A 12,027-nucleotide genomic window follows, 5' to 3' on the forward strand; every position below is an offset into this window, starting at 1 on the left:
TAAGTGTTCAGACCCTTTGCGATGAGACTCGACATTGAGCTCAGGTGCATCTTGTTTCCATTAATCCTCCTCGAGATGTTTCAACAACTTGATTGGAGTCCAACTGTTGTAAATTCAATTGATTGATTGGACAGGATATCGAAAGGCAGGATTGTATCAAGTCACAGATCTGGGGAAGGGTAACCAAAAAATGTATGCAGCGTTCAAGGTCCCCAAGAACACAGTGGCCTCCAACTTGTATGCTGCTGCATAAATAATGCAATGTGACAGGGAGATATGTATACTGTAAATAAAACTAAGTGTATGTTGTGTAGTAAGCTGGTAGTAGCCCATGTGACTCACCCTAATAATTTGGTCCCTTTCCTCCCTTAGCCTACTCCTGTTTTAGAGAAATGTCATCATTGAATATTGTAAGAGCTTTCATTGTCTGCTCATACGCCCCCTTTATGTATCCTACGGTTCTGACTTGGTGTACAGGAAGAATACTGTAAGAACAGCCCATGTTCTGAATTCTGTTGCTGTGCATCTCAACGTTTCTGAACAAATAGTTATATTGACTACTTCCATCCTAGCTCGCTCATTAATGTCTCAATCAAAATTACAGATGGCTTCTTATCCGCTCGTCCTCCCCTTATGCCATAGTTTGTACATCTCAATTGTCAGTAGAAACCACATTTGTTTAAATAAGTCCCCATTTCAGCTATATTTTTTTAAAGCAGTAAATGAGGCTGAATTAACTTTTTCACTGCCAGACAAGGCTCTGCTAAAAGCCAGGTGTAGCAGTGGTAAGGATTCACTCCATTTTGTTGAAAAGAAAGCTCTGCTGTTGGGACAGCTTTATGTAGGCCCCATTTTGTTTTTCTTTGCCTCCTCAGACTCGTCTACTTTAAAGGAGAAAATGACCAAAGCGTTTCCCAAGACTATCACAACCATCAAAGTTGCCATCATCATCATCAAAAGAATGACCATGACAGGTGCCGTGAATGCGTTGTCGCTCCACATTTTGGTTGAGTCGTTGTGCATGTAATTCCAGCTCGCATTAACATCGAGTTGATCTCCCCCCATGATCTTCTTTATCAGCTTTAAAATATTGTTAAATCGTTGACAGATATTCCAAGGAGTTGGAAATAGGCAATGCAACAGCTGAAATCCATGGGCATCTGCATCCAAAATTCTAAATGCAACTTCAATATGTGCTTTGCTTGTCACTTTGCCAACCAGCTCAGCCTATGCATATAATGACCTAAAGATGCTGTCAATATCATATACAGTGCCTTGCAAAAGTATTCATCCTACCTTGGCATTTTTGCTATTTTGTTGCATTACAACCTGTAATTTAAATTGATTTTTATTTGGATTTCATGTAATGGACATACACAAAATAGCCTAAATTGGTGAAATGAAAAAGAAAACTTGTTTCAAAAATGTCAAAACAATGTAAAACATAAAAGTGGTGCATGCATATGTACTCACCCCTTTGCTATTAAGCCCCTAAATACGATTTGGTGCAATAAATTACCTTCAGAAGTCACATAATTAGTTAAATAAAGTCCACCTGTGTCAAAGGATCTGTCACATGATCTCACTATATATACACCTGTTCTAAAAAGCCCCAGAGTCTACAACATCACTAAGCAAGCAGCTTACCAAGAAGCTCGCCAAGCAGGTCAGGGACAAGTTTGTGGAGAAGTACAGATCACAGATGGGATATATAAAAATATCCAAAACTTTGAATGTCCCATGGAGCACCATTTAATTCATTATTAAAAAACGGAAAGAATAAAAGTCTCTCTCTTCTGTGTCGCACTCTTTTCAAATGATTTAATTGATAAAAGGTTATGTGTATATGGTTTTCAATCTCATGAATAGCCTTGCTTCTAAAACTTGAAGCTGTGCCCCACAATCCAGCCTCTCGGGCCTAACCACCAGCCCCAAAGTTAAGTGCTTAATTAGCCATTCAAAAAGTGTATTTGTCATCTAATGTTGGACAGTGCTATGATGTTATGATTATGTTGACATTTATACATCCAGGACCATCGGCAGAGGGGATTACCCCTTTGGGCATAAGTAGTGCCACGCTCCATGGTTAAAGACCAGGCTGAGTCTGTGTTTGGGAAGGAAGTGATTGCTCCCCTATGGATAATCTGGAAAAATTGGAAATGCCAATAAAGGAACTCCAGCAAAGGAAAGATCCTGATGCAGCACTATTTCCAGTGGCAAAACACATTTATTAACTCATATGTTTTACCTTGACCCAATTTGGATTTGTAGAAAATGTGCAAAACAAGTTTCCAGATATACTCCCCAAATTCATCCGAGCAGATGAACAATGAGCATAAACATCACATCAGGTATAGGTTTACATACTTTCTTGTCAATGTATAGGTGTTTTGAGTGTTAATATACACATTTCTTCTGTTTTCAGACAACAACAAAAAACGCTTAATTGGCCAACATTTCCCTTAACCCAAAATGGCCCCTTTTATTCAGTTATAGTATAACCCCTCCTTTGCTTCGCTTCTTACTCTTCCCAGGGGGTCAGCTTTTTTACTTTTCATCTGGAACAGAGCCTTGTGTGGAAGGCTCCACAACACCTGAGCTTTGTAGTGCTGTCACTTCAATGAGGCCATTTGCATTGTTCGGACCAATGAGATACGCTTTTTTTATTTCAACATAGAGATAAAATTGAATCAATATTTAATTAAAAGAAAAAGGAAGTTATGTCTTCAGTGTTTTTTTGTAACGTTTAATAGCATATTTTTATTTAACCTTTATTTAACTAGGCAAGTCAGTTAAAGAACAAATTCTTATTTACAATGATGGCATTACTTACTTAAAACGGAGCCTGACATGCATGCATACTCACAGATGTTGTTGGTGTACCATAATATGAAAATGTATGCACTCACTACTGTAAGTTGCTCTGGATAACCCTCGACGCTGGGCCAATTGTGCGCCGCCATATGGGACTTCCGATCACCCCCGGTTGTGATACAGCCCGGGATCAAACCAGGGTCTGTAGTTACGCCTCTGCCGCTGCGCAACTCGGGAGTTCATCATTACATACAGTAGGATAATCATTACCCATGTGACTGAGTTGACAGCCTATTAGTAATACCGCAAATATGGGCTTAATAACGATGTTTAACAACAATTACATTTTTGTTCTCTTCCAAGTATGACCCCTTTCATTTAGTTGGATTGATGATAGTAAGTACTATTCTGGGAAGTATGACCTAACTGTTACTTGTTATTTCCTTTTTCACTGTTCCTCATATAACACACACAGAGTTTCTGCTGTTACATCCTGTGAACTCTGCCACTCTCCTCTTTCTTCTCCTACCCAGTTAAGACCGAGCTTATGAACAACAGTGAGACTGACTACCACAGAAGGCAGCACTGGACAGCCATGCAGGCAAAGGTAACACAACACACAGTTTCAGCTGTTATATACAGTGGGGCAAAAACGTATTTAGTCAGCCACCAATTGTGCATGTTCTCCCACTTAAAACGATGAGAGAGGCCTGTAATTTTCATCATAGGTACATTTCAACTATGAAAGACAAAACAAGGAAAGAAAATCCAGAAAATCACATTGTAGGATTTTTAATGAATTTATTTGCAAATTATTATGGTGGAAAATACGTATTTGTTCACCTACAAACAAGCAAGATTTCTGGCTCTCACAGACCTGTAACTTCTTCTTTAAGAGGCTCCTCTGTCCTCCACTCGTTACCTGTATTAATGGCACCTGTTTGAACTTGTTATCAGTATAAAAGGCACCTGTCCACAACCTCAAACAGTCACACTCAAAACTCCACTATGGCCAAGACCAAAGAGCTGTCAAAGGACACCAGAAACAAAATTGTAGACCTGCACCAGGCTGGGAAGACTGAATCTGCAATAGGTAAGCAGCTTGGTTTGAAGAAATCAACTGTGGGAGCAATTATTAGGAAATGGAAGAAATACAAGACCACTGATAATCTCCCTCGATCTGGGGCTCCACGCAAGATCTCACCCCGTGGGGTCAAAATGATCACAAGAACGGTGAGCAAAAATCCCAGAACCACACGGGGGGACCTAGTGAATGACCTGCAGAGAGCTGGGACCAAAGTAACAAAGCCTACCATCAGTAACACACTACGCCGCCAGGGACTCAAATCCTGCAGTGCCAGACGTGTCCCCCTGCTTAAGCCAGTACATGTCCAGGCCCGTCTGAAGTTTGCTAGAGAGCATTTGGATGATCCAGAAGAAGATTGGGAGAATGTCATATGGTCAGATGAAACCAAAATATAACTTTTTGGTAAAAACTCAACTCGTCGTGTTTTGAGGACAAAGAATGCTGAGTTGCATCCAAAGAACACCATACCTACTGTGAAGTATGGGGTTGGAAACATCATACTTTGGGGCTGTTTTTCTGCAAAGGGACCAGGACGACTGATCCACGTAAAGGAAAGAATGAATGGGGCTATGTATCATGTGATTTTGAGTGAAAACCTCCTTCCATCAGCAAGGGCATTGAAGATGAAACGTTGCTGGGTCTTTCAGCATGACAATGTTCCCAAACACACCGCCCGGGTAACGAAGGAGTGGCTTCGTAAGAAGCATTTCAAGGTCCTGGAGTGGCCTAGCCAGTCTCCAGATCTCAACCCCATAGAAAATCTTTGGAGGGAGTTGAAAGTCTGTGTTGCCCAGCAACAGCCCCAAAACATCACTGCTCTAGAGGAGATCTGCATGGAGAAATGGGCCAAAATACCAGCAACAGTGTGTGAAAACCTCGTGAAGACTTACAGAAAACGTTTGACCTCTGTCATTGCCAACAAAGGGTATATACCAAAGTATTGAGATAAACTTTTTGTTATTGACCAAATACTTATTTCCACCATAATTTGCAAATAAAGTAATTAAAAATCTTACAATGTGATTTTCTGGATATTTTTTAGTTTTATTTTTTAGTTGAAGTGTACCTATGATATAAATTACAGGCCTCTCTCATCTTTTTAAGTGGGAGAACTTGCACAATTGGTGGCTGACTAAATACTTTTTTGCCCCACTGTACTGCATCCTCTGTCCCTCTCATTTCTCTCCTTTCCTAACTAGTTAAAATGGAGCCACACACACACACACACACACACACACACACACACACACACAGCTTCTGCTGTTACATCCTGTGAACTCTGCCCCTCTCATCTTTCTCCAGTTCTTTATAATGATAATATAATAATATATGCCATTTAGCAGACGCTTTTATCCAAAGCGACTTACAGTCATGTGTGCATACATTCTACGTATGGGTGGTCCCGGGAATCGAACCCACTACCCTGGCGTTACAAGCACCATGCTCTACCAACTGAGCTACAGAAGGACCACTGTAAATGTAAAAGGAATTCATTTGAATATAAGTAATTTGTATGTGCACTACTTCATCAGGTACAGCCTTTTATCTACAATAAATCAGAATATAAGGAATGAATTCCACATAGAAAGAAGTTGCATTTGCAAAGTATTTCAAGAAACTAGGAAACATGTCAAGCAAGTATTTTTATATTCCACAAGTATTATCAGATTAACTGTTTTGTACAAATAATTATCAGACTCTAGTTACAAATGCTGGTAAACATTATTTTCACAAAAGTAGTTCACTAGGCCTGTATTAGCGGACGATATGGATGTCTTCAGCCGGGGCATTGTTTTGTTGTCCTGCATCGCCCACCCCCGTCAGTGCAGCACCCCCACCTCTCCCGTCAGCTTTAGCAACCCCACCCCCAAACTACTTCCCACCAGCTATGCTTCCTGGTTGTCAGGTTTTATTCTCCCAGCTGGGTCAGGAGAGTAACATAGTCATTTGCATACAGATTGGGTCTTGTGAAGCATTTACCTCGCCCAGTTTTCACCCAGTCACACAACTGTGGTCCACAGGAGAGGAGAAATAGCCTTTATAGCCTTCGAGGTGAGGGAGGAGGAGAGGGGAATTGCTGTTCTTACACAGATGGAACACACTCTAAAGAGATTACATGTCCAATAAATATGGGTCTCAGATCATGTAAAAGTAGCCAATATAGCCATACTTGGGACTGAATGTCTACCCTACATCAGATGCCTAATTGACAGGTGTCATGCTGGATCTGAATGTACATGGCAATAGTTATCCAATCTCTGGATCTTTACATTCATGGTGGAGAAAGACATTATGTGAAGATTACGTGTCCCACTTTCCTGATTACGTTTCCCACTTTGTAACTGCTGACCAAGATAATGGGGTAATCTTTCGGGAAATAATGTGAAGCAATTACTTCTTGTTGAAAACCCTATACTTACCTAGTGTACTGTAGCTCCCATGATGTGGGATTCCTGCATAAAGTAATGGTCAGACAGTAGAAAGTCAGTATTTTATAGCAGTGGTTCTAAATGTTATGTGATGAAAGAGAAAAACATTTCAACATTAGCTAGGTTTCCATCCAATTTGTGACAGACTTTCATATGCACATTTCCCACCTGAGATGTTTCCATCAAACTGATTTGTTGTAGATAAAAGGCTGTACCTGATGAAGTGGTGCACATAAAAATTACTTTTGCTGTTAAATATAAAATACAAGGTAAATGGGTTTCCATCGCATTTCCAACTCTACTGATGTTTTTTTAAATAGCAAATGTGCCCACTCTGGTTTTGGCATGTGCACTCTAACAAACTGTTTGCAGATACAGTGTGAGTAGGCTACTTCTGACACACAGGAGGTTGGTGGCACCTTAAGTGTCCCCCTCTTCCTCCTCCTGCGCGTCTTCCACCTCTCATTGCGTAGTTTTGTATGTCTAAAAAAATCACGTGCCATTTGCCTGAGAGTCAGAAAAATCACCATCATAGCTGCTTGGCAAACAAACAAAAAACAGAGCAGGACCGGGACTCGTCTGTGTGGGCCTATAAGACCCGCGTGCAGTCTTGTTGTGCATCCAAGAGTAGACAGACGAGCCATTTTTGTAATCATCCTTGTCTCTATCAAACTTCTCCAATATCTTACGTCTCAAAAAACGATGCAATTTGTCAACGTCCTCTTTCAATTTGTTCTCTAAAGGGAGTTTTTGTTCCTCAGAATCAATATGAGAAATTTCTCCTTTGATCCCCTCAATATCTTTGCTTAGGGAATCTTTTTGACGTTTAGATTCCTCAATCAGTAACAATATTAAATCAGTTGAACACTTGAGAATTGCTTCCAATTTATCTTTAAAATCTGGGTTATCATGTCCAAATGATGGAAACGTCTTAATTTCGGGGAATCATTTCCTCTCTCCGATAGTCAGACAATGTGATTGTATGTAAACCAACTTTTGTTTGTTTTTCCATCATTTTTTTTCAGATCATAGTATAGTTTGTGTAATTCTGGTGAACAGTTATTGTGCTGACATTGTTTCCAGAGGCAGTTTGGAACTCGGTAATGAGTGTTGCAGTCCCATTTTGTGAGCTTGCGTGGCCTACCACCTCGGGGATGAGCCGTTGTTGCTCCTAGACATTTCCACTTTACAATAACAGCACTTACAGTTGACCGGGTCAGCTCCAGCAGGACAGAAATTTGACGAACTGACTTGTTGGAAAGGTGGCATCCTATGACGGTGCCACGTTGAAAGTCAATGAGCTCTTCAGTAAGGCGGGTGTGGCTGAAATAGCCAAATCCACTAATTTGAAGGGGTGTCCACATACTTTTCCATATGTAGTGTAGGACGTACTAAGAGAAGGTTTATGGGCACTTCTCATCTTAAGCCGAGAATAGCTAAACTCACACATTGTTTATATGTTGAGTTACAGTACACACTACCGTTCAAACGTTTGGGGTCACTTAGAAATGTCCTTGTTTATGAAAGAAAAGCACATTTTTTGTCCATTAAAATAACATAAAATTGATCAGAAATACAATGTAGACATTGTTAATGTTGTAAATGACTATTGTAGCTGGAAACGGCAGATTTTTAATGGGATAGCTACTTAGGCGTACAGAGGCCCATTATCAGCAACCATCACTCTGTTTTCCAATGGCATGTTGTGTTAGCTAATCCAAGTTCATCATTTTAAAAGGCTAATTGATCAACAATTATGTTAGCACAGCTGAAAACCGTTGTTCTGTTTAAAGAAGCAATGAAACTGGCCTTCTTTAGACTAGTTGAGTATCTGGAGCATTTGTGGATTTGATTACAGACTCAAAATGGCCCAAAACAAATAACTTTCTTCTGAAACTCGTCAATATATTCTTGTTCTGAGAAATGAAGGCTATTCCATGCGAGAAATTGCCAAGAAACTGAAGATCTCTACAACGCTGTGTACTACTCCCTTCACAGAATAGCGCAAACTGGCTCTAACCAGAATAGAAAGAGGAGTGGTAGGCCTCGGTGCACAACTGAGCAAGAGGACAAGTACATTAGAGTGTCTAGTTTGAGAAACAGACGCCTCACAAGTCCTCAACTGGCAGCTACATTAAATAGTACCCACAAAACACCTCAACAGTGAAGAGTCGACTCTGGGATGCTGGCATTCTTGGCAGAGTTTCTCTGTTCAGTGTCTGTGTTCTTTTGCCCATCTTAATCTTTTTTTTATTGACCAGTCTGAGATATGGCTTTTTCTTTGCAACTCTGCCTAGAAGGCCAGCATCCCGGAGTTGCCTCTTCACTGTTGATGTTAAGACTGGTGTTTTGCTGGTACTATTTAATGAAGCTGCCAGTTGAAATACTTTTACATTAGGTAGCGGCAGGTAGCCTAGTGGTTAGAGCGTTGGACTAGTAACTGAAAGGTTGCAAGATTGAATCCCCAAGCTGACAAGGTAAAAATCTGTCGTTCTTTCCCATAACAAGGCAATTAACTCACTGTTCCTAGGCTGTCATTGAAAAATATAATTTGATCTTAACTGACTTGCCTAGTCAAATAAATGTAAAATATATATTTTTTAAACATTACCGTGTAGTTTACCAATAAAATGGTCTGATGGTGAAGTGGTCATATTCTGTATCTCATTACAATACATTTTAATAGAAAGTTAGCAGAAATAACTAAGATCATGCTACAGAGGAAAGGAAAGTACTTGTCTATTTGTGGAAAAATCACCTTGATTAACTCTGTAGTCATATCCCAGTTTACCTATTTGCAAGTGAGTAGGTGTTATAAAAATTTTGACAGGTAGTGTATATATTTTATATATACTGTATATTTATATATTTATTTATATTTACAAAAAATATATATGTGGGATTGTAAATGATGCAGACAATTACATTGATGGAAGCTGTAATCTATCTGCAATATCAGAGATGATTTACCCACCCCCGCCCCACAACTTTGTAGAGATAGAGATAGACAGTACATGGTTGCTCTATGTATCACTGACCCTGAATAAGCTAGCGACTGGGCTAACACAGCTAACCTTTAAGGTCAATAATATGCTGTTTTTATAAATATGTTGTTGGCTGTATAATTGTGAGAGAAATTTAACTTGCTGTTTAGTTATACCTAGGTAGCACAGAAGGCTGCTGAGGGGAGGACGGTTAATAATAATGGATGGAATGGAGCGATCGGAATGGCATCAAACACATGGAAACCATGTGTGAAACCTTTTTCTGTCTGTAAAATTAATTATATGAGAAATGGCGGTGGAATATAATAACCATCATAGCGAAGTAAACTTGGAGTTACATGATAACATGTTGTGTGGTTCTCCCACTACGACTCGTAGTGCAGTTTATTAGGTTATATATGAAATAAATGATGATGAACTTCACAGGGTGGAGAAAGTGCAAGGTGATGAGCTTTCCAATAAATATTGAGGGGTCTTGTTCTGGTGACATGATGATCGATGCTTGGCTGCCATTTGGCAAGTTAAAATAATCTTGCTCTTGTTCATAATAATCGTATCATGTAGGCTATACTCACACTGTAGCTCTGCAAGCTGTTGGCTAGAATATACGTGCATTTTTTGTGACAAAACCATCAGTAGAGTGAATGTGATGGAAACCAATTTAACTTCTATTTTTGTTATTCGGTACATGGTTCTAGCATATTTTATTTATGTGGATTTTTGAATTTTTGCATGAAAATCTGTCGCCAATTGGATGGAAAACTAACAATTGTTGACCATTTCTCCCCTCTGCTGCAGCTTTGGCTCATCTCAAAATAACAGAAAAATGCTGTCTAAACCTGCATCCTGCAAACGTTCAAAATGCAAACGTTCAAAAATGTTTTGTCCCCAATGCTTGTTTGTTGGTATTGTTTTGTCCTTACTCACTGTTGCTCCTATGGCACTAACCTGGTGAGCACCTTTGGAGCTCTGCCTAAGCAATGCATGATTGGTTGACGTGTCTTGCCAGGCATCACGATCACATTGATCGTGTCCCTGTTTACAAATATCTGGGCATCTGGATAAATGAAAAGCTGTATTTTAAAAAGCATATTTCTGAGTTAGTTAAGCTGAGAATAAAAATGGGCTTCTATAGAAATAGGTCCTGCCTCTAGCTAAATAGTAGAAAGCAGATTATTCAGTCAACGTTCTTATCCGTCCTATTGTCACGCCCAGACCTTAGTTATCTTTGTTTTCTTTATTATTTTGGTTAGGTCAGGGTCTGACAAGGGTGGTATGTGTGTTTTTGTCTAGGTTTTTTTGTATATCTATGGGGTTTTGGTATTGTCTAGGTAAATGTAGGTCCATGGTGGCCTGAATTGGTTCCCAATCAGAGACGGCTGTTTATCGTTGTCTCTGATTGGGGATCCTATTTAGGTTGTCATTTCCCATTTTGGTTTTGTGGGTTATTGTCTATGTGTAGTTGCTAGCACTCGTGTCTTATAGCTTCATGTTCGTTTTGTTGTTTTGTTAGTTGGTTTAGTGTTCTTCATGTAATAAAAGAAGAATGTATTCTTATCACGCTGCGACTTGGTCTCCTCGTTATGACGAACGTGACAGAATAACCCACCATAACAGGACCGAGCAGCTTGAAATGGAGGAGCAGACATTATGGACTTGGGAAGAGATTTGTTTTACGGAAAAGGATCCTGGACATGGGAACAGTGACGATATGAGGGTACACGGCTAGCACGGAAGCCCGAGAGGCAGCCACAATACATTTTTGGTGGGGGGGCACACGAGGAGATTGGCGTCAGGTAGGAGACCTGAGCCAACCAGAAGTGATTTTTTGTAGCAGGTCAGGAGAATTAACATAGCATGTTAGGTTAAGATTAGGAAAAGGCTTAGGGTTAGGTTTAGTGAAAATAATTTCCGGTCGAAGCTGTATCGAAGTGGCGTGAAAAGACTGTATTTATTTTTTCATGTGTCAGGTAATTAATCCGTATTAAATGGTTGGATGGAAATTTGGTTACTGTTGCCTTGGTAACACAATCATTTTTGTCATGCCAATAAAATGATTGAAATTGAAATTGAAACATATAAGGGCGAGTCATTACATATTGTCATAAAGCTAATATAATCCTAAATGTAGAGGTACTTTAATTATAGTAAGAGTGTTTGGAACATTTACCTAAGTGGCCTGGGCCCTGCCACAGGTATTTGTTATTCAAGAGAACGAGTCAATGGATTAACAAATGCAAGTTCAAAGCTTAGTTTGAATATGGAGAGCAGAGCAGAACACTGTACATTACACTGATTATACACAGCAGCCAGGTGAATGCTCTAGGCCTGGGGATTATACAGTACTTGGCTTATGCATCCCATCCATCTCTTCTGTCTGTCCTCAAGTGTTAGTAGATGGAGGCTGCGGAGGATGTCAATGATTCCACACATCATGTTACTGCATCACACTCATAAAACTGTAAATATAGTTGTCTCACGGATACTGAACACTAGTTTTCTCCCAGCAAACTGTGGCTTGTGTAAAGAGAGTTGTTTAAGTCACTGCATTGTAATAAAATGTAACCTTTTGAGTCGTGGAAATGAACAGACGTGTTTGAAGTTTTTATCTCTTTTTGTGGATTTTGTTCTACTTTGCAGTGCATTGTGGTAGTTTTCAGTAGTCTTGTTTTTTATGTTGTGACATCTGGGG

Source organism: Oncorhynchus keta, chromosome 23 (genome assembly GCF_023373465.1).
Source record: "Oncorhynchus keta strain PuntledgeMale-10-30-2019 chromosome 23, Oket_V2, whole genome shotgun sequence".
Lineage (NCBI taxonomy): Eukaryota > Metazoa > Chordata > Actinopteri > Salmoniformes > Salmonidae > Oncorhynchus > Oncorhynchus keta.